Source organism: Sander lucioperca, chromosome 8, assembly GCF_008315115.2.
Source record: "Sander lucioperca isolate FBNREF2018 chromosome 8, SLUC_FBN_1.2, whole genome shotgun sequence".
Taxonomy (NCBI): domain Eukaryota; kingdom Metazoa; phylum Chordata; class Actinopteri; order Perciformes; family Percidae; genus Sander; species Sander lucioperca.
The window spans coordinates 25,732,620-25,755,388 of NC_050180.1; the positions used below are offsets into that span (position 1 = coordinate 25,732,620).

Sequence of the window (22,769 nt, forward strand, 5' to 3'; positions counted from 1 at the left end):
CTCTAAAGAAACCACAGGATATCTTTCCTGGTGCACTCAAAATTAATTTTTAGATTAAATTTCAGAATGTGTACTTGGTCAAATTTGTGCCCAGGTCAAGCCTCCAAGTACTTTGCAGTGGAGTTGGATTGCACACATGACATTTCTAAGCAGGAGCAGGCCTCAGTAATAATCCGTTATGTTCATACAGACGACAACAAGAATGCCACCATCAATGAGTCTTTTGTTGGCTTCACAGTTGTGAAGGACACAACTGGTAAAGGCCTCACAGAAACACTGACTGGGGTGCTGGATAACCTGGGGTTGGAGTTGGCTAACTGTAGGGGGCAGAGCTATGACAATGGCTCAAATATGAGGGGTATACACAAGGGTGTGCAAGCATTGGTGCAGCAGAAGTGTCGAGAGGCACTATTTATCCCCTGCTGTAGCCACAGTCTGAACCTCTTGTTATGTGATGCTCCGTCATCAAACAGAAAGTGTCTAACCTTTTTTGGCACTCTCCAAAGACTGTACACCATTTTTTCGGCTTCGGTAAAGAGATGAGATATTCTGAAAGAATTTGTGGACATTACACTGAAGCAACTGAGTGATACCTGGTGGGAAGCAAAAATAGACTCTGTCAAAGCTGTAGGTTTCCAGTTAGGGGGGGATTCTTCAGATCAACTTCAAATTCGGTCTGTGCCATCATAAGATATTAAAGATGAAAAGTTGTTAAAAGAAAAACTTTTCGTCATAGGGCGTGGCCGTGGCGGGGCGGCCATTTTGTGCATTTCGCAATCAAAACAGGAAGTAGCTGTAACTTGAGTGTACATTGTCCGATTGGCTCGAAACTTTTCAGGATTCATAAGAGTCCAACCCTGAGGACAAATAAAGGCCGATATTTACTTAAAGTCATAGCGCCCCCTAGTGGCAACAGGAAGTAGGCCTAAAAGTCAAGGTGCCATACTTTAACGAACTCCTCCTAGAGATTTCATCCGATGGACTTCAAACTTGGTCTCTATCATCCCAACACCTTAAAGATGAAAAGTTATTAAAAGAAAAACTTTTCATCAGACGGTGTGGGCGTGGCGTGGCGGCCATTTTGAGTGTTTAGCGATGAACAAAGAAGGGTCCAGGCCTGAGGACACCTACAGGCCATATTTGACTTTTGGTCATAGCGCCCCCCGCTGGCAACAGGAAATGCGCCTTATATGACAAACATCATCCGATTTACATGAAACTTTGAATGTGTGGTCTACATGTGATAATGAGCCAGCCCCTATAATATAACCACGGCCACTTACTCAGGCCACGCCCCCTTTCATAACATTTGAACCGCTTAAGGTAGAGTCTTGTGTGAGGTGTCATTGAACTCAGCACAGAGTTCATTTTTAATTGGTGATGGTTTGACCCGCCCCCTAAGCTTTAGCCACGCCCCCTTTTATAACTAATGACCCGTTTGATGTAGACCCTTGTGTGAGGTGTCATTGAACTCAGCAGAGACTTTCTTATTTATTGGTCATGGTTTGGCCCGCCCCCCTATGCTTAAGCCACGCCCCCTTTCATAAATGGTGACCCGTTTATGGTAGTCTTATGTGAGGTATCATTGAACTCAGCAGTCTTCATTTTTAATTAGTTATGGTTTGACCCGCCCCCTATAATTTAGCCACGCCCCATTTCACAGCTAATGAACTGTATGATGTGGAGTCTTGTGTGAGGTATCGTTGAACCTGGCAGGGAGTTCCCTTTTCATTGGTGATGATTTGCAGTGTTTGAGTGGCGCGCAAATGCACGGTCGCAAGGAGCGGCGTCCGCCAGTAACCCCGACGCGCGCAGAGGCGCGAGGGCCCGTCCATCGCTGCTTGCAGCTTTAATTAGGGCCCGAGCGCCGACAGCGGCGAAAGCCCTATTGAAACTGAAGGAATTATTAGGGCCCGTGCGCCGACAGCGGCGAAGGCCCTATTGAAACTGAAGGAATTATTAGGGCACGAGCGCCGACAGCGGCGAAGGCCCTTTTGAAACTGAAGGAATTATTAGGGCCCGAGCGCCGACAGCGGCGAAGGCCCTATTGGCACTCTCCAAAGACTGTACACCATTTTTTCGGCTTCGGTGAAGAGATGGGATATTCTGAAAGAATTTGTGGACATTACACTGAAGCAACTGAGTGATACCTGGTGGGAAGCAAAAATAGACTCCGTCAAAGCTGTAGGTTTCCAGTTAGGGGGGGATTCTTCAGATCAACTTCAAATTAGGTCTGTGCCATCTTAAGACGTTAAATGAAAAGTTGTTAAAAGAAAAACTTTTTGTCATAGGGCGTGGCCATGGCGTGGCGGCCATTTTGTCCGTTTCGCCATCAAAACAGGAAGTGGCTGTAACTTGCGTGTACATTGTCCACCTGGCTTGAAACTTTTCAGGATTCATAAGACTCCAACCCGGAGTACAAATAAAGGCCGATATTTACTTAAAGTCATAGCGCCCCCTAGTGGCAACAGGAAGTAGGCCTTAAAGTCAAGGTGCTATACTTTAACGAACTCCTCCTAGAGATTTCATCCAGCGGACTTCAAACTTGGTGTGTAACATCCCAAAACTTAAAGATGAAAAGTTATTAAAAGAAAAACTTTTCGTCAGACGGTGTGGGCGTGGCGTGGCGGCCATTTTGAGTGTTTAGCGATGAACAAAGAAGTTGTTGTGACTTCAGTGTACGTTGTCGTATCTGCCCGCAATTTCTCACGATTGACAAGGGTCCAGGCCTGAGGACACCTACAGGCCAAAATTGACTTTTGGTCATAGCGCCCCCCCCCCTGGCAACAGGAAATGCGCTTTATATGACAAACATCCGATTTACATGAAACTTATAATGTGTGGTCTACATGTAATACTGAGCCGCCCCCTATACTTTAACCACGCCCACGTAATCAGGTCACGCCCCCGGTTCATAACATTTGAACCGTTTAAGATAGAGTCTTGTGAGGTGTCATTGAACTCAGCAGAGAGTTGCTTCTTCATTGGTGATGGTTTGGCCCGCCCCCTATACTTACGCCACGGCCCCTTTCATAACATTTGAACCATTTAAGGTTGACCATTGTGTGAGGTATCAAGTAACTCAGCAGAGAGTTCCTTCTTCATTGGTGATGGTTTGGCCTGCCCCCTATTATTTAGCCACGCCCCCTTTTATAACTAATGACCCGTTTGATGTAGACCCTTGTGTGAGATATCAGTGAACTCAGCAGAGACTTCCTTATTCATTGGTGATGGTTTGGCACGCCCCCTATGTTTAAGCCACGCCCCCTTTCATAAATGCTGACCCGTCTAAGGTAGAGTCTTGTACAAACTCATCAGAGAGTTCCTTATTCATTGGTGATGGTTTTGCCCGCCCCCTATGCGTAAGCCACGCCCCCTTTCACAGCTAATGAACTGTATGGCGTAGAGTCTTGTGTGAGGTATCATTGACTTCAGCAGAGAGTTCCTTCTTCATTGGTGATGGTTTGACCCGCCCTTTATTCTTAAGCCACGCCCCCTTTCATAACTGGTGAACCATTTAAGGTAGAATCTTGTGTGAGGTATCACTGAACTCAGCAGAGAGTTTGTTTTTGATTGATGATGGTTTGGCCTGCCCCCTATGCTTAAGCCACGCCCCCTTTCATAACTGGTGACCCGTTTAAGGTAGAGTCTTATGTAAGGTATCAATGAACTCAGCAGATACTTTCTTTTAAATTGGTAACGGTTTGCCCCGACACCTATGCTTTGGCCACGCCCCATGTCACAGCTAATGATCTGTATGTCGTAGAGTCTTTTGTGAGGTATCGTTGAACTCAGCGGGGAGTTCCCTTTTCATTGGTGACGTTTTGCGGTGTCTGAGTGCTGCGCAAATGCACGGTCGCAAGGAGCGGAAAACGCCGGTAACCGCGACGCGCGCAGAGGAGCGAGGGCCCGTCCATCGCTGCTTGCAGCTTTAATTAGGGCCCGAGCGCCGACAGCGGCGAAGGCCCTTTTGAAACTGAAGGAATTATTAGGGGTCCAAGCCCGAGTCTGGAAGAAACGGCGGTAGCAAAGCTACGGCGTTCGCACAGCAGGGCTGTGGAACCCTATTGTTTTTCTACTGATTTTTCATTATTCTTCTTCTCCGCCTAAAACTCCGACTACAGCCTAAACTGTACATGATGGGGGGTTGCCGTTTTCAGGACTGGTCCGAAACTCCACAAGGACCTCAGACGCAAAAATTCACCCACTTCCACCACTAGGTGGCGCTATAGCAAAAAGAACGCGTTTGGCCCTATAACTCCCACACCGTACACCGGACATCTAAAAGCCATATATCCACGTGTTCCCTGGATCCAACTGAATCACGTGATATAGGCCACGCCCATTTCCGCCTAAACTTTTATGCGTGAAAAATCACGATTTATCAAAAACCTACTTTTTCGATCTCCTCCTAGACCGTGCGACCGATCTTTTTTACGACCGGCACTTTTACTCAATGTTAATGGGATTTTTGCAATGGAAATGTACCACAGACCTTGCAGCTCACACTTCTCAATAATTGCTGATGTTTTCCTCCTACCCTTACATTTTGGTTTTTACTTTTGTGTGCTCCCCTGGTTTTTTACAATAAACAAACTTCTTAACCCACTTGACAAAGTTGCTAAACCTTCACAGTGGACAAATGCAACTCTTTTCTCTCACTTTTTCAATCCAAAATCAACACCATTCATAGGAGCCGATACCGTGCAATTAAACATTGCAGATGCATAGTGTGATTGGTTATGTTGGTGTCATTGATTCTTAATTTCCCACGAAGCACCCACGGAGGAAAACATAAATCGGCGTCTATGACGCCATTTGCAACAACGTGACCACCTCCCCTGCTCCTTCAACCACCACACTTGCCTGCCCCCTCTACCCTCTCGGTCACTCTCTCATTTCTCTCTGCTGTCTCCTGCGGTCAGGGGCATTAAGAAGTTTGTGTGTTTTAGAGAATTCTTAAAGGTGGTCTGTAGTCTGTGGTAGGTCTAGCAAAGCTATGCCGTTCATACAGCAGGGCTGTAGAACCCTATTGTTTTTCTACTGATTAGGGGTCCAAGCCCGAATCTGGAAGAAACGGCAGTAGCAAAGCTATGCCGTTCGCACAGCAGGGCTGTGGAACCCTATTGTTTTTCTACTGATTAGGGGTCCAAGCCCGAGTCTGTAAGAACCAGCGGTAGCAAAGCTACGCCGTTCGCACAGCAGGGCAGTAGAACCCTATTGTTTTTCTACTGATTTTTCTTCTTCTTCTTCATTATTAGGGGACCCCTAAGCCCGAGTCTGTAAGAACGGGCAATAGCAAAGCTATGCCGTTCATACAGCAGGGCTGTAGAACCCTATTGTTTTTCTACTGATTAATCATCATCATCATACATTATTTTTATTTTTCTTCTCCGCCTAAAACTCCGACTACAGCCTAAACTGTACATGGTGGGGGGTTGGCATTTTCAGGAATGGTCCCAAACTCCGCAAGGACCTCAGGCGCAAAAATAGACCTACTTCCACCACTAGGTGGCGCTATAGCAGAAAAAATGCGTTTGGCCCTATAACTCCCACACCGTACACCGGACATTCAAAAACCATATATCCATGCGTTCCCTGGATCCAACTTCGCCGCTGTCAGCGCTCAGGCCCTAATTAAAGCTGCAAGAAGCAATGGACGGGCCCTCGCGCCTCTACGCGTGTCGGCGTTACTGGCGGACGCCGCTCCTTGCGACCGTGCATTTGCGCGGCACTCAGACACTGCAAATCGTCACCAATGAAAAGGGAACTCCCTGCTGAGTTCAACGATACCTCACACAAGACTCTACGTCAAACAGTTCATTAGCTGTGAAAAGGGGCGTGGCTTGAGCATAGGGGGCAGGCCAAACCATCACCAATGAAGAAGGAACTCTCTGCTGAGTTCAATGACACCTTACACAAGACTATAATACTAAGAATACCCTAAACAGTTCAAATGTTATGGAAGGGGGCGTGGCCTGAGTAAGTGGGCGTGTTTGAAGTATAGGGGGCTGTTCAGTATCACATATCGACCACACATTATAAGTTTCATGTAAATCGGATGATGTTTGTCATATAAGGCGCATTTCCTGTTGCCAGCGGGGGGCGCCATGACCAAAAGTAAATATTGGCCTGTAGATGTCCTCAGACCTGGACCCTTGTCAATCGTGAGAAATTTCGGGCAGATACGACAACGTACACTCAAGTTACAACAATTACTTTGTTCATCGCTAAACACTCAAAATGGCCGCCACACCACGCCCACACCGTTTGACGAAAAGTTTTTCTTTTAATAACTTTTCATCTTCAAGGTGTTGAGATGGTACAGACCAAATTTGAAGTCCGCCAGATGAAATCTCTAGGAGGAGTTCGTTAAAGTATAGCACCTTGACTTTTAGGCCTACTTCCTGTTGCCACTAGGGGGCGCTATGACTTTAAGTAAATATCGGCCTTTATTTGTCCTCAGGGTTGGACTCTTATGAATCCTGAAAAGTTTCGAGCCAATCGGATAATGTACACTCAAGTTACAGCCACTTCCTGTTTTGATGGCGAAACGCACAAAATGGCCGCCTCGCCACGGCCACGCCCTATGACGAAAAGTTTTTCTTTTAACAACTTTTCATCTTTAATGTCTTAAGATGGCACGGACCAAATTTGAAGTTGATCGGATGAAATCTCTAGGAGGAGTTTGTTAAAGTACGACATGTGGAAATGGCCAAAATCGCACTAATTTCGAACTTTGAAATCAAAATGGCGGATTTCCTGTTGGGTGTAGGGTATGGCTGCAATGACGTTTTTTGTACATCTTGACATGTTACATATGTGTACCAACTTTCGTGAGTCTACGTTAAATGCATTGCAGGGGCTCAACTTTTTTAACTTTGTAGGGGGCGCTAGCGAGCCATTTCTGTACGCCTATTTCCAAAACCCTTAAAATACGTAAATCTTCACCAGACTTGATGCGACCGCCAATTTTGGTGAGTTTTTGACTATGTTAAGCCCCTCAAAAAGCCAATTCATCTGGTGTAATAATAATTCCTTCAGTTTCAATAGGGCTTACGCCGCTGTCGGCGTTCAGGCCCTAATAATTCCTTCAGTTCCAATAGGGCTTTCGCCGCTGTCGGCACTTGGGCCCTAATAATAATAATAATTCCTTCAGTTTCAATAGGGCCTTCGCTGCTGTCGGCGCTCGGGCCCTAATAATAATAATAATTCCTTCAGTTTCAATAGGGCCTTCGCTGCTGTCGGTGCTCGGGCCCTAATAATAATAATAATTCCTTCAGTTTCAATAGGGCCTTTGCCGATGTCGGCGCTCGGGCCCTAATAATTCCTTCAGTTCCAATAGGGCCTTCGCCGCTGTCTGCGCTCGGGCCCTAATAAAGATAATGGAACAGTGACTAGAAAATAGTAGTCGTAGTAGTTCATGTCATAGCAGGGCACAGCAGGGCGTGGCTGGATGTAGCAGGTTCAGCAGGGCACCGCAGAGCGTAGCAGGGTGTAGTGAAGCAGGACCACGGTGACAGCTGAAACTAATCCAACGAAATATGCTGGGAAAAAGAAACATATAGACTCCGGGGAGTAAACTCCCCAGAGCTAGGTTAGTAAAAAGCATTTCTGGATTTCCTCACTCTCTTACTATACGCTTTATCAAAGAGGAGGGTTTTCAGTTTATTCTTTAATGTGGTGACAGTGTCTGCCCCCCAAACCCAGACTGGGAGCTGGTTCCACAGGAGAGGAGCCTGGCAGCTGAAGGCTCTGGCTCCCATCCTACTTTTAGAGACTCTAGGAACCACAAGTAGCTCTGAATTTTGCGAGCGTAGTGCTCTAGTGGGGCAATAAGGTACTCAGAGCTCTTCTAGATATGATGGTGATTGACAATTTAGAGCTTTGTAGGTCAGGAGAATTTTAAATTAAATCCTGGATTTTACAGTAATTTAATTGTTTTGTTCTATCCTATTCTATCCTGTGTGTGTGTGTGTATATATATATATATATAAAAGAAACATGTTACTTTCAACTGCTTTTACTTTTTATGCAAACTTAACAAATGCAGATATTTGTATGAATATTAAAAGGTTTAACAACTAAGACAGAAACTGAACAATTTTTATAGACGTGACTAACAGTAATGGGATAATGTGTCCTTCAACAAAGGCGGGGTCAAAATCAAAAGTAGTCTTCAGTATGTGGTGTGGCTACTAGTTCCATTGAGTACTGCAGTGCATCTCCTTCTTATGTACAGCAACAGACTGGTCAGTTCTTGCTGTTGTTATTGCCATCCTGTACCTGTCCCGCAGGTGTGATATTCAGATGTATTGATTCTATGCAGGTGTTGTTACACATGGTCTGCCACTGTGAGGATGATCAGCTGTGTTTCTTGTCTCCCTGTAGCACTGTCTTAGGCGTCTCACAGTAAGGACATTGCAATGTCTTGCCGTGGCCTCTCATCTCACCATGGCTACGGCATGTCCATGCAGTTTAGCAAGAACCCTGGGCATGTTTCTTTTGGTGTATTTCAGAGTCAGTAGAAATGTGTCTTTACTTTTTCTAATTATCTTATAACTATAAATTGCCTACCGCCCTTAAGCTGTTATGGTCTTTTTGAGGTTTCAACAGGTGCATTAATTGTTTGTGGTTTATTGAACCAGCATGGAAAACATAGTATAAACCTTTTACAAAGAAGATCTCTAAAGTTATTTTGATTTTTACAAAAGTTTTTTTTTTAAATTCAGTTTCCTGAAAAAGGGGCGCATACATTTTGTAATATTTAGTTTTTTATTGCTTACATGTTACATATTTGTAAATGATTTATATGTAGTAGGGCTAGGACAATTCGTCGACGTAGTCGACATCATTGACTACGTAAATGCGGCAACGCAAATAATTTGTGTTGACGCGTCACTAAATAAAATAAATAAATAACACTTGCGTGCAAATTAATTAATGTAATGTGGAACTCATGTAATGCGGAACTACTGTTTGATACGTGGGTTCTAGGGACACCTAATCTGTAGCCCGGCCTTACCTCTGAAGCTAGCCTAGCTCCACCTTTATACAGTATACTTTCTATGAACTCCACCGCCATGCAGCTTTTTGTCAGGTCGACGGTCCAGTATCAGAGATAGCAGCACGAAAGGACGAATATGGCGAGTGGTTGCGACCCTCTTTAAGATCACAAGTTTGGGAAAACTTTGAGACTGTAATGCTGCAGCCTGGAGCCTCCCGTGTCATGTCCTCTCGTACCATGTCGTCCCGCCTCGAAACCTTCGGTCTTCGGGTCAGTTACAGTAGTAGGCAACAGGCGAGAGAGTGGTGGATAAGACGAGGACTGTGTCGCCGTTGTTCAGCAGTTGTTGGGTATGTGAGTGGAAATACATCTAACATGCTAACGCATATCCGACGCCATCACCCAGATATGCCAATCACTGGAACCAGACAAAAAAAAAAAAGTCCAACTTCTCCTCCCTACAGTGCTTAACCAGCCTTTAGATACAAATAATTAAAGTTACATTAAAGGAAGAAGAGCTTGGATGTTAAACAAGAGCTTATTCATTATTTGACCTACTGTTAAAAAAAAGCAAATACAGGCTACTCTTTACTTGCGGTTTATTTTACGTTTTTATTTTTGTATTCCTCCTGAAAGTGACTATTTTGTGGTTGGATTGATAGCCTACATCTGGCTTCAGGTTGCACTAGAAATACTGTTTTACTAAACAGTGCAGTGTTAAACAACCTTATTGAAATTTGTTTTGGGTAAATTGTTAATAATTGCGCAATGGGAAAATAATCACCAATTAAAAAAATTAATCGACTAATCGAAAGAATAATCGCTAAATTAATAGTTTAAAAAAAAATTGTTTGGGACAGGCCTAATATGTTGACAGTTCTTTGACTTCTTCCAACTTTGTAATTGTTAGACAGAATTAATAGACTGAAAGTAATAGGTGCTTTCATGTAAATGTCAAAACAATTAGCAGGACACCGCAGGGAATCGAACCCCATCCCAGTAAACCAGGAGTACCATTACCGGTGCCTTTTGCTTTTTTTGACGCAACATGGAAGGTAAAGCAAAACCTGCATTAACAACAGCATATAAGTAGGAGTATTTAATATCATGGCATAAATGTACTATATTTGTTTATGAAGAATTTAGATAAATATATATAATGTGCAGTTTTGAATAAATGCTAAATATGAGATAAATGTTTACTAATATATTTTAGTTAAACATGCTGTTGTAAATGCAGTAAAACAAACCATATTTAAAGTTGATCATGCAGTTAAAGTAAGCCATTTTATGTTTTATGACAAATTTCCACTTTTAGAAATGAATCTTACTTCCCATGTAATTTAAGTAGATGAGAAACCCATACAGATACATTCATGATAACTGTAGTATGTTGACATTATCTCTACATTTACTATTGCAGAATCTATGTCTCTAATGTAAATGTGATCAATTGCTGTCCCATTCTCTGTTGTAGGTGAGGTAACGATCTGATTGTAACCTTGATGAGTCATTAAGGTTTTTATTGATTTTGAAAGTAGTACATCATCATTGAAATCTCCCATTATTATTTTACCACCTGATAGATCATTGAAACGGCTGACTACAGCTTCAAGTTTTCTTTTGAAATGGCCAATTTTATACGATGGTGGTCTGTACATACCATGTAATTATGGTTCATAGGCTGAAGCTTAAACATTATTGTTTCCAAGTCAGTACATTGCACATCTAAGGTGTTGCAGATGATGTGGTTTTTGTGATAGAAGCCAACACCACCATGTTTTTCCTTCTGTAACCTAGAAAAAAGTGTCATGTCACTGTAAGATTGAGATCTAGCCTTGTGATAAAATGTCCATCCTGGCATGTCAAGATTAGTCTGTGATGCACCGTGTTGCAACCATGTTTCTGTTAGACAAATCACATCAGCATCCAAAATTCTGCGATCTTGTTTTAAGTCATTAACGTGTACATCTAGACCTTGAATGTTGTGTAAACAGATTTTCAGAGAAAAAGCTGGTCTTGCTAATGGAGTCTTAAAGTATGGTTGCATGGCATTTAAATGTTCGTCTACATCAGGTTTTGCATAGATAGCAGAGGCTTTTGAATGATTAGGTTTTCTACCGATGTTACACGACTCAGAGCTACATACGCTTGGCCAGCAGAGAAAATCTTTTTAAAAGAAACAACTGCTTTGTCCAAAGTTAAGCCTTGAACTTTATGTATTGTACAGGCCCACGCCAGGCGTAGTGGGAACTGCCGTCTAATTCCACCACTGTTTGTTACTTTGTCTTCATCAAGTCCAATTGGTGTTGCATTTTCAAGTCCAGGTAATGAACATGGAAATTTTGCTCTTAAATTACTGCCAATCCTTTTGTCATCAAAATTAACATAAATCGTTTTGGGGACTGTAGCATTTTCATCAAATTTTAAAAGACAAACTGTACCAAAAACTCCATTAACTAGCCCATCTGAAATGTCTATATTTCTAATCAGCATGACTCTAGCATTTGTACCAACACTTAACAATTTGCTTAAATAGGTCTTTTGATCAAAGGTATGCAAGGTACTTTTTGTTGCAAAACGACCTGTTTGCGGATTTTTATCAAAGTCTTGGGCTTTGATTTGGACTATATCAGTACACACTTTATGCAACATATTGAAGTTATGCATCTCTACTTGACCGTTGGTTGCAAAAATGTGAAGGTCCTCTGTGTCATCTCCCAAACCTGTCTCACATTGTTTTAACAACATTTCATCTTGCTCATTAAGTTTTTCTCCTTTCTTATGTTTTCTGATGCGATTGAGTGTTATAGCGAAGTCTTGATTTTTCTGCCGAACTATTTCTTTTAACTCAACATGAGTAAAAGTATCCTGCCATAGGTTCAACCCTGCCAGCTCTGAGTAAAGAGGTCTTCCTTTAACGGGTGGGAGTTGAAAAAAATCACCAACAGCTATTACTGACACATTGCCAAAGGGAGAAAAATCACCACATTGTTTAATTTGCCGTAGTCTGCCGTGGATATATGTCAAGAGTTTGGGGTCAACCATAGAAACTTCATCTATTACTAATATTTGTAGGTCTTTGAAACGGGCTCTTAAAGTGTTTACTTTTTCCTCTGTTAGAGGTTGATAGGGTAAAGACACATTATTACCTATAGCAAAGCTGTGGTGTATTGTAGTAGCATTAATGTTATAGGCAGCTGCTCCAGTAGGTGCCGTTAGTAAAACATGAACATCATCTGGATAATTAGACAGTCTGATTCGTAATACACAGCTTTAATCAAATGAGATTTCCCTGTGCCTGCTCCACCAGAAATAAAAACATGAAATGGTTCAGGATTATTTCCATTTACTTTCTTTAGGCACCACTGTCATATTTCATAAAACACCTGAGCCTGCAAGTCATTTAATGAACGCAATATAGCCTGAGCTTCAGTATGACTAATTTTTTGTTTTTGGAATTCCATTGACACAAGTGTGTTTTGTTCTGGCTGTAGATCTGGAATAACTTCTTGTTCTGTTGAATACACAGGCTGGTTAAGTCTCATTTCCTCTAAACACTCCAAACGCTCGGATTCAGTTTCAGGACAAAGAGACGCCCATGCATCTTCTGGAAATCCACTGCTTTCTATAATTTCTTCACACTCTTCTAATTTTTCTGCTTCAATTTCAAATTTAGACCTGTTCATATCTACCACCTCTTTTACAGATATAATGTCGCCATTACAGTTAGATATGGAGCCTGCATCATAAAACTCTTCAAAACCAATAAATGGTGGAGGTTTCAATTCCTGATCAGTATAGTGTGGCAGGAACAGCTGAAGTAGACTTTGATAGTGCTTCTCAGGCTGGTTTGTTGGTGAAAACCGAGCATATCTCACAACAGCCACGTCTGTCCTCGTCCTCTTTCTAACAAAGCCACACTTATCATCCAATGTGATTACACCTGGTTTAGAGCTTTCCTTTTTATAAACCTGCCTGTATTCTGATGCAAAAGTAGCCAAACACATGTCTTTAAAGTCATTCGTTTTAGGTCTACATTTATAACGATCAGTAGTGCTAGTCATCCATATTTGGCCTGTGTGTGTATCTTCATGTTCTGCTCTCTTTTGAATAACACTGAGAGGAAGACTCATCCTAACAATGTTGTCTCCAGTAGGAACAAATACTACTTTTCTGGAACTTTCCCTTAATCTCATATTTGTGAGTCGATACACACTTTCCTGAGCAGAAACTTCTCGATTGTGTAGAAACACACTACCCAACTTGTTTAGAGCCTGTTTTGCGTCTAAATTTCCATCAGCTTTAATTTCATTTTGTGCATGTGAAAGTAACAATCCCATTTCCCTTTCTGCTTTAGAGATGTATGATATTATATAAACAACACAGGCATACGGATCAGTGACAAACTGGATGTCCATGTTGGCATTCCAGCAACGCAGAAGGTCTCGATTGTACTGATTTATCCAAACCCCACTAGTATTTCTTTTATGCACAACACTGGTTTTCTTGGTAGTTAATCGATAAGCCTTTTCAAAGATTGCCTGATTGATCCCAATTGAATCGAACAAAGCATCAACACTGTCATATGTTGCTTCTTCATTTGAAAGGGCTAGTTTTACTTTTGCCATAATATCTTTTGCTAGTTTCAGCTGCTGTTCAGCGCTAGGTTGATCTTGTTGCTTTTGCTCTTGATTTGGTTCATGTTGTTGCTTCTTTTCTTCTATTTTACAAATAAAGGTGTTATTGCTCGGAGGTCGTGGAAAATTAAATCTACATGCTGTGCCCTTCTTTTTACAAGTCTTTGTGTGTTTTTTACTGTGCATCTGAACACTAGAAACAATCTCATGCATTGCATACCTTTCAGGAGGAAGTTCACATGTAATATATTTGTCAATGTAATCAACAACGTCTTGATCTGGGTTTGTTCCTATCTTTGGGGCATTCTCCACCCAGAGAAGACAAGCACATGAGGGGAGCCTCTTTGTTGGAACTCTACTCTATAGAAATAATCAATTATTTTGCCAATTGGCTGAGCAGGGGACATGATGACTTCTTTTAAAAAAGTACGAAACCTATAATCAAACATCCTTGCTGCGGTCACGGGATTATTTTTTAACAGATTACATTTTTGTGACCAGTCCAAGTCATTTACATTGCCTTTTATATTTTGCAGTTGCATAAATGTTTCCATTAACTCTGTCCATCGTAAATCAGCAGACGAGAAGGAACAAAACCAAGTTGGAATACCAAGCTGCCTGACCATAGCAAACAAGTCTTTCTGTACACCCTGCCAAAATACAGGTGTACCTCTGATAGGCTTTAAAAACTTGTACCCCATGTCATAGTTTAACAGATTTTTAACAAAATCTGTATTGCCAAGCATAGATGATGTAATTTGTGCGTTTTCCCCAGCATGGTAGCCTTTCCTCAATGCTATTGAAACATTTGAAACAATTTGATAAGTGTCAACATAAGATTTAGAGTTGAGCCGGATACTCGGCTGAAACGAGTATCCGGTACGGATAAAGCACTTTTGCCGAGTACGAGTATTATACGAGTAATACGAGTCAATATCTGTGCTCGGATTGAATAAAAATCCTCATTGGGTAGCTGACTGTGTCTTCGTTCTGTGATAGGCTAGTTGTCACAGCGCCCCTCCCCTACACACATACAGATTTATTGTGTTGCTGTGTCCCGCTCTGCTCACTCACACAGAACAACTCTCTCTGTCTCTGTCTCTCCCTCAGTCACTCAGGTTCGCGGGTCTTTTCCGTTAACGTTTAGGGTTTCTTCAGCTTCAGGTTTGTTTCTTACTTTGGTTTGTAGTATTTCCTTATTAACCAGTAGAGTTCTGGTAAACGTGGGGTTTGTTCAGACGTGGAGCTTGGTAGAATGCGACTCACGTTGCGTCTCTGCCTGTCGGAGATTTTTTTTTCTTTTTTAAACCGTCAGCTGGCTCTAAACAGATCTGAAAAACAGCGTCGGACTATTTGATCCGTAGAACACAGTCCCCCCCGCCCCCCTCTCTCTCTTTCTCTCTCTCTCTGTCTCTCTCTTACTCACTCACACACACACACACACACACACACACACACACATACCTGGTGTGGAAATAAAAAAAAAAAAAAAAGAACCAAAAACAAAAAAAAAAAATCACACTGATCATAAAAAAATTAAAAGTTAAAAAAAGAAAGTTATGTTGAGTATGAAAACTCTTGTTCATTACATTTTAATTCATAATTGCAACCGCATGTGTTGTATTCATTGTTGCAAAACTTGTTCTGTATATAGTTTGTTTGTTATCGTGATCAAAACCATTGATCTGAAGCTCAATGCTGATGCTGTCATGTAAATAGTTTTCTAATCAGCAATAAATATAACAATTTCTGATCAACCCATATCAATTGCATGCTTAAAATAACATACCGGTTAAAGCCCCACCCATTTCAAGACAACCCGACCCAATTCTGGGTTAAATCCCGCCCACTTCCGGGTTAGGCCCCACCCAGTCCGAGTACAGATACAGATACAGATAATGCTGTACTCGCTCATCCCTAATAAGATTGTCCATAGAAGATGAAATCTAAATTTTTGCTAAATCTCCCATCAGCATGAAGAATTCTATTATTGAAATATTTGACGGGTGTTAACTTGTACGGTCTGACATCATGAAATGTTCCAGTTCCCTTTGGAAATAGAACTGGAAAACACCTGGCCTCATTACTTATGTCTGTTAGTACTCTTACCGGATTGTTTCCCTCTGCTGGTGCTACTGATAAAATACTGTCAAAGTTCTGATCCATTATTTCCTGTGCTATATCCACCGGTTGCAAACATGTATCCAAATACATCCCATGCTGCTGTCTGTCATTTATATGTTCTTCTTCAATGTCATCTACAACTGCATCACATTTATCTTTTTCATCATTTGTTTCTTTTTCCAGGGGATTTTTCCAATTCTTATTAAACTCAACATCTTTATAAAATTTGTTGTGTTTTTTTAAGTATCTTAAAGCGCTATGAATTTTATTTGTGTGGACATACTGATAGTCATAATGGCCTTTGTATGCAAGTTTTCACTTTAGTTTAACTCTAATCATGAGATCCTGATTTTCTGATCTAGGAAGAACATTACTAATAACATCATTGTTAGATGGAACACAAGTTACTGGCCCATGACAGCCATTCTGACCTCCCTTTGGTAAAGCTACCATTTTCGTGAATGGTATAGTCTGTGCAACTAAATTCCCTTCTAATGAATTCATATCCTCAAGAACTTTTGGAATAGGATCTAATTGTAAATTATTTATTACACTTTCTTCAGGTACGTTACCATTACCTATTTTATAATGACATGTATAACAAATCCACAATTTAGCTAAATGTGACAAAGTGCAATTTGTGTCACATGAATCTGTACATTTATGACGATATGTGGAAGTTATGCATTTGCGTGCCACTGATGCTACTAAAGAACCCTTCTTTACATATAGATCTTTTTTACATTGTTTTATCTGCTGTTGAAATAATAATCGATGACAAACGCAACAAACAAATTTTGGGCCGTGTCTTACCTTTTCTTTAAACTGCTCAATTACAAAATGAATGTCATGGTTTTGAAGTAATTGCTTAACTTTTTTAGTTTTGTTTCTCTGTAGGATTTTTTTTTTTTTGACTTCAGGTTTAGTTGCATAATTAGTTTTGTTTCTCTGTAGGAGTTTTTCTTTGACCTCAGGTCTACTCTATGTCACTAGCATATCTGTGTTGTCCTTTCATTTTTTTGAGTTGCTTATAGTCACTGTCTTCAGCATATCTCTGTCTCTTTTTCTTATTTTGGCTTTCATTACTAATTTTGCGTACTGAAAATAAATCACTCTTTGCCTTTGAGTGATCATTTTCACAGAGGGTACTTACACTATAACACATACTAGAGACATTATCCTTCACACATGTAACTGGCTCATAATGACATCCATTGCAGTTTTATCACTCCTAGACTTAAACCTTAACCACTCATATCAACTATATGTATAGATATCTACCTCGAAAAAATCAGCTGCCGCGTGAATTTCGACTTCGGTAGCCCAAGTTCCAACAGAATTTATTTTCGATTTTGTAATATACTGCTCTACAGATGTATACTGCTGCCTGAGTACGTCACGGTACACATCAGGATTTTGTTTAATATTATTTACGAATATTCTTATGATATGTCTGTACCCCACTAAAAACATGAGACAGAGCACTAGGGCTGCCACCTCTTAGTCGATTAGTCGACTAATCGGTCGTTTTGGTCTTAGTCGACTAAGATTTCTTTAGTTGATAAGTCATTTTTTATGCTTATTCATGCTTAATTACTCATTTCCAAGAAACTTATGGGCACATTTCTGGTAAACACAAGATTTAAAGTGGTACTTTTGCAGGATTAATTGCGGAGAAAGTCAGTTTTACAGATGGTTAATTAACTACATTTATATTGTGCTTTTCTAGTCTTAACCACCTCTCAAAGAGCACAGCTCTGTCGATTACATCAACTAATCGATGAATCGACAAAATCATATAAGTGTTAATCGACTAAGAATTTCTTAGTTAGACAGCCCTACAGAGCACAAAGAAACAATTACCATCTGAGTTAATGTCAGTGGTTGTGCAAGGTACAGGCTGCTCCAATTCCTTGCTATCTAAAACAACATCCTCAGGAGATAAACTGGGCACAATATCAAGTTTGAAGCAGATCCTCCTTTTATCAGCTAATGTCAAAGATTTAAATGTGACTGGTGTGGCATTTGTTGCAGACACTAAACGAACATCATCATTACTAGTTGTTTCTATTGTCTCCAATTCAACATTAATAGGATTTTCATCCAACACCTGGTCACAAACCATAGATTCAGAGTCACTAGCAACATGATCGACACCTACAACAGCCAATGATTCTGACTCAAGATTTTCGTCTGACACCTGGTCACAAACCATAGATTCAGTCACTAGCGACATGTTCGACACCTACACCTACAACAGCCAATGTTTCTGACTCAAGACTTTCGTCTGACACCTGGTCACAAACCATAGATTCAGAGTCACTAGCGACATGTTCGACACCTACAACAGCCAATGTGTCTGACTCAAGATCAAAAACACTTTCTGACTCACCATCTACATGCTGGACACTAACTGGACTGACCTCATCAACTAAAACAGCTTTAACACCAGTGATTTCAAAAGTTTTGTTAGACACATCATCGTCACCATACAGTGAATGAATAAGGTTAGTGACATGTCCGTATGCCATCGACAAAGTGTCGTAGCATGCTACAATGCTGGTACCATGAAGCTCCAAACCACCATCGTTGCCTCTTGCATGCGGATCGAACACAGCAAATTTTGACTCCAGCCTAAACACAGCACATGTGTTACTTCTAAGAGTCAGCAAACATGCATTTGCCTCCAACAGTGCCCGCTGGAAAGCTTCGTCCAAAGGCATGGCTATATCTCGGACACCTGGAGCATAATTCTCCAAGCCAATAACTCCACTACATGGGTCTAAATACTCTACACGGACCTTTCTATTGTCATGCATAAACACCTTGGGTAATTCACGAACAAAAATGTAACCACTACTATGAGAAGCACTGATCATATGCTTTTGCTCCATGCAAGTGTACAAATTATTACCCTGCACCAAAATGTCATCTATGTCCTGTGTTTTCCAGGTCAAGACACTTTGAAACATGTGTGACGATTGCGGCGACGCTGTTCGTTACACACTGCTTATTCATGTTTCTACGAAAACGTTTGTCACCCTGATGAAAAGACCCCCTAGTAAAAGAATTGACACCGTCAAGACTCACGTGGTCCAGGTGGTCAGTAGAAGTAGCAACAGGAACAGCAGACACAGCAGGGGTGACATTCACAGGTCTCACTGTCGTCTCATGTACTTCACAGGACTGTCAAACAGACAATGAATTAAATTAAAATTAGCAACTCTATAACGTGCAAGTAATCGCTACAATACATATGCAAATGTGTATATTTTTCCCTGTAATACAAACAAAAAAATATATTATAGACTAATAATTTAAAATGCAAAAAGGGATGGTTAAAAAAATAAAAAAATTCCGTTTCCCTTCTGGGACATCAGATGCTTTTTCTGCAGTTTTACAGTATGAGCCTAAAACAATGAAAACAAGTTGATTAAGTACATATATAGTAATTCATATTTAAAAAATTGTATGAATCAAAATATTTTCACACAGTACTGTTAAAATTAATACAAACCTTTGCAGTGGCCTGTGGTGCAAGGCAGTCGTTAACACCAGCAACCAAAGGGCTGGACGATGTCACTGTTGCATTCTCCTCAAAATAAAAACAAACAGTGTTAACACCACCATAAACACATGTATTCATCTAATACAATTACAGCTACTAACTGTTTCATGGACCAACAACATTACTGTCCAAATAGTATGTGTTACCCACCTTCTTGAGGTCAAGTGGATGCTTCGCGGCAACATTTGCATAACATGGCCTGGGAGATACAGATGCCTCCTCCTTAAATAAGACAAAAACACTTATAAACTTAATACAAATCAAATAATTAGCAACTCCATGACATACAAATAATTATCTCTCTCTCTCTCTGTACATTTTCAACGGGCACTGCACTAGTAACTCAAAAAACAAACCTGTTGTACATCGTCTTCCTTCTTGGACATGCAATGCGTCCACTGCAGCTTTGCAACTTGATCCTAAAACAACAACAAGTTGGTTAAGTACATTTAGATACCAACTGTCTTATGGATTCAAACATTTTCACACACCATTACTGGCGATAATGTTACAAACCTTCATGGTGTCCAGTAGTGTAGGCCATTCATTACCATCAGGATGGGAAGGGCTGGATGATGTCACTGATGCCTTCTCCTCAAAATAAAAACAAAGACTGTTACACAACCATAAACACATTTATTCACTTAATACAATTAAAGCTACTAACAGTTTTATGTATCAAAATCTTTTACAACCATGTTACAATGTGTTACCTTCCCAGGGTGCTCCAGTGGCTGATCCGATGAAGGTATCCTAACCTCCTTCAGAGCCTCTGTGGCAAGACTGGCAGACGATGGACCAGGAAGTTCCATTGGTGTAGCAGCCTTGTCCTATAAACAATAATCAAGATCATTAACCACTAGACACATAACTACTGTATATACAATCAAAAATGGTTGCATGTCGCTGACTAGAGTAACTGTACAAAAACATTTCAAAAGGAGTAAAAGGCCCACCTGCTGCAAAAGCACTGTCTTCTTGGTAGCAAACTGATGGTGGCGACGTTCTTTCACTGCCTTCTAACAGATAGAAAAACAATATAAACAATGTTGCTTTTTAGCAATACACAATGTGTTTGACAATGTAACGTCAACCTTAACCAAAAGGAAAAACAAATACAGTATTGAACTAACCTTTGGGCCCTTTGGACCAGGTGCGGACACAGGGGCTGGGATGTGAATGGTGCCATCGCCCAAAGTTTGAAGAAGCTCCTTACTAAACCACACAGGATTTAGCACAATGGAACATTCCGCCATGTCCTCCTGACAAGGACCAAAAAAAAAAAACAGTCAAAGTTTGGGTTACACATTTTGTTACCTAAGATCAAATTTGAGAAAAAAAAAAAAAAAAAAAAACAACATTACAAAAATATATACAATATATAACAAAAAATGACTAACCTCCGTTTGAACCAGTTTCTTTGTGGGTGAAACACGAGACTTGTCAGCTGGCTGGAACCTCTAGAAATACAAATATAATTAAAAACTTGTGGTAAATTTATAATAAATACTGAAAAATATGTTTAACAACATAAACACTGATAAAAGTATGAAAATCAGAAGAAAAAAAATATATTAGCAAACATTTTATTACCTTCCTGCCTAGTCCAACAACTGTACAGCCATCTTCTGAGGGTTGTGATGCAGCAACCCTGAGGGAGGACCTTTGAGGGACCCTTCGACGGACCATTGGCACTTGATTTGGCTTTGACACAAAAACCTGGAGATAGGACGCCATAAACAGAGAATGCACCAAGATTGGGTCATTAAATTTCCCAAGATCACGTTTAAGTCAAATCTAATAATTTACAGTATATTACAAAAATATATTCACTATATAACAAAAATCAACCAACCTCCTCCTGCTGCTGAACTTGCCTCTTCTTGGCAGGAACACCAGACTTGACAGCTGGCCGAGACTTCTGCAAATATAAATATATTTAGTAACAACAAACACTGGGAAATTTATGAAAATATTACAAAAAAACATTATTTGTTATTACCTTCCTGCCTGGTCCAACAACTTTCCAGCCAACTGGTGCTGGATCTTGCCTTGGCTCCAAAAACTGGACATAGCAGGCCATGTACAGAGCATTCACCAAGATTGGCATTCCACGATTGTCGCTGAGATGAGTCAAAATACATGAAGAATCACTTTAGACAACAGTTTCTTGCATCGGCCTAATTTAACTTGTTAAACCCACTACAGGGAACTGAACAGCACACTTATACATATACCATAAAATAGCTGATCAAACTTACGCCATCTTTGCTCCACAGCTTAAGGTTGTTTAACGGGAACCTCTCATCAATAGGGTAGCAGCGAATACCTTGGAAATGAAGAATAGAACAATAATTATGCATTTATTTAAAATGTCTGCTTAAATGCATATCATCCGTAAACCTGTACACAAATACACTATTTGACTTCACATATCCAACAGAGCTGCAACACGATGGTACTCCTCACGATAATGCCGTTGTACGTCCAGGTCAATGTTCAAACGCGGCGGGAAGTCGACAACAAAGACCTTAACATATAGAGTTAAGACTTATACAACAAACACAAGAATGGTATTACAGAAATTATAAAAATAATACAACATAAAAAGAGCTTACCTTAGTACAAATGTTGATGGTGCTGACCAGTAGTTTCCGGAAATCCGCCGCTGCTTCACTGATGGTTTGGTTAGCAGTGAGGTTGTTGCTAGGTGCCAAGAGACAGATAGCATCTGGGATCCGGGGGAGAAGCGCGTTGTCCAACTCGGCCCTCAGGTCTGCAGCAGTGCCCCCAGGCGTAGACATGAAGCCAAACGACAGTGGAATGTCCTGTGACTTTGGCATCGGAACAATCCCGTCGACTATAGCCCGGAGATGAGAATCGCCAACAATCAGAATGAACTGTAACAAGAGAAAGATTTGGTCAAACACACACAACTACATTTCTCATCACATATAGAACGTTTTAATGAACTTAAAAATACCTTCTTGTCTGGGACCTCTGGAGGAATGATGAACTTGTGTTGTTTTCCTGTAACCTTTGACCGTGTCCATTCGTTGACTCGGTGACGAACCCCCGTACCACAACCTAGTAACGAAAAACAATAAGAAAATTAACATTTCATTTACCTTTATAAAGCAGCAATTGAAAAAAAATTAAATAAACATTGTATACCCTGGCAACACACATGTATACATATATGAATACTTACATGGTTCACATGCGCCACCACGTGGCACCAGAATCACTTCAGGAGTGGGAAGCTGAGGAGTGTTCCGCTTTGCGTACTTCAACTTGCCAGCCAAAGACCGACGATAACCTTTTCCTCTAGGCATCTACAGAAAAACAAATACATCAAAAGATTAGATCTATACCACAATAACCATATTCAAACAAATAGAGACCAAAATAACATGCAAAGAGACGCGCA

The 22,769-nt window shown here is 40.8% G+C and overlaps 1 long non-coding RNA gene across 1 annotated transcript; it reads right to left on the reverse strand.

Annotated features, from left to right (window-relative positions):
* Nucleotides 1-20,295: 20,295 nt before the first annotated feature.
* LOC116062662 lies at nucleotides 20,296-20,787 on the reverse strand. Its single transcript, XR_004108070.1, has 3 exons — nucleotides 20,740-20,787; nucleotides 20,473-20,601; nucleotides 20,296-20,358 (listed from the first exon to the last, which is right to left on the reverse strand). It is a non-coding gene; the product is annotated as an uncharacterized LOC116062662 (long non-coding RNA).
* Nucleotides 20,788-22,769: the final 1,982 nt, after the last annotated feature.